Source organism: Rhea americana, unplaced genomic scaffold (genome assembly GCF_003343005.1).
Source record: "Rhea americana isolate MKP2758 unplaced genomic scaffold, rheAme1 scaffold_21, whole genome shotgun sequence".
In the NCBI taxonomy this organism is placed as follows: Eukaryota; Metazoa; Chordata; class Aves; order Rheiformes; family Rheidae; genus Rhea; species Rhea americana.
Genome location: NW_028186258.1, coordinates 643,250 through 644,274, shown reverse-complemented (window position 1 = coordinate 644,274; position 1,025 = coordinate 643,250). Strand labels below are relative to the sequence as shown.

The 1,025-nt window shown below is 51.1% G+C and overlaps 1 long non-coding RNA gene across 1 annotated transcript in view; it reads left to right on the top strand.

Annotated features, from left to right (window-relative positions):
• Positions 1–557, top strand: part of LOC146595933 (uncharacterized) — a 2,593-nt gene extending 2,036 nt beyond the window's left edge. The window contains exon 3 of the long non-coding RNA XR_014895792.1: positions 469–557. This is a non-coding gene — a long non-coding RNA (uncharacterized LOC146595933). The remainder of the gene's footprint in view (positions 1–468) is intronic.
• Positions 558–1,025: the final 468 nt, after the last annotated feature.

Sequence of the window (1,025 nt, the reverse complement as noted above, 5' to 3'; positions counted from 1 at the left end):
CTGACCTACAGTGTCTGGCATGACCCTACAGCACCTGACACTGACCTACAGTGTCCAACACTGACCTACAGCATCAAACATGGACCTACAGCACCTGACACTGACCTACACCATTGGGCATTGCCCTGCAGCGGGACGGGGCCAGGCGAGAGGCCGGGCTCTGCACACGCGGCACCCGAGGCCATGGGCCCGTGGCCAGGGCAGAGCCACCGGGCGCTGCGCAGTGCCTTGCCGGCCCTTCCTGCAGCCRCCGGAGCCCAGCGTGAGCCCGGCTGGCCGGTGCCGAGCACTGGGAAGTTAATAAAAGGGGTAATAAAAGAATGACCCATGGGCGTTAGGAAACAGGTCCAATATCAAACTGCTTCAGCATCATGTTTTTGTACTTCCGCTTGTTGCAGAAGCTGAGATTTTAGGAAAGATTCCTTTAAAAATAAAAAGCCCAGCACAAACTGACATTTCTCATTTCAGATTCCTTCAGCTGGAAATTTGCTTGGAGAAATTTCTGCCTTCACAATAGAAGTGTTCCCAGTGTTGCCCACAATTTTCCTGGGGAGGGAGGGAGGGAAAGAGGGAGAGAGAAGGAGAAAGAAGAGAGAAAAATGAAAGAAGGAAGAAAGAGAGAGAAAAAGAAACAAAAAGAAAGAAAGAAGGAAGGAAAGAAGGGCGGAAGGAAGAGAGAAAAAGAAAGGAAAGAAGAAAGAGAGTGAGAAAAAAAGAAAAAATAAAAAGTTGCAAGGAAGGAGAGAGGAAGAAAGAAAGAGAGAAAGAAGAGAAGAAAGAGAGAAAGAAGAGAAGAAGAAGATGGGAGGAGAGGAGAGAGAGGCGAGGCGAGGCGAGGAGAGGAGAGGAGAGGAGAGGAAGGGAGAGGCGAGGCGAGGTGAGGCGAGGCGAGGAGAAGGCCTGTGGGGCTGCCAGACTCTCTCCCTTCCCTTGCTTGCTCAGTGGCAAGCTCCACACTGGGGTCTTGCAGATCGGCCTTGTTTCCATGTGTTGTGCAAAATTGCATCAGGTTTATTTTGGTGCCA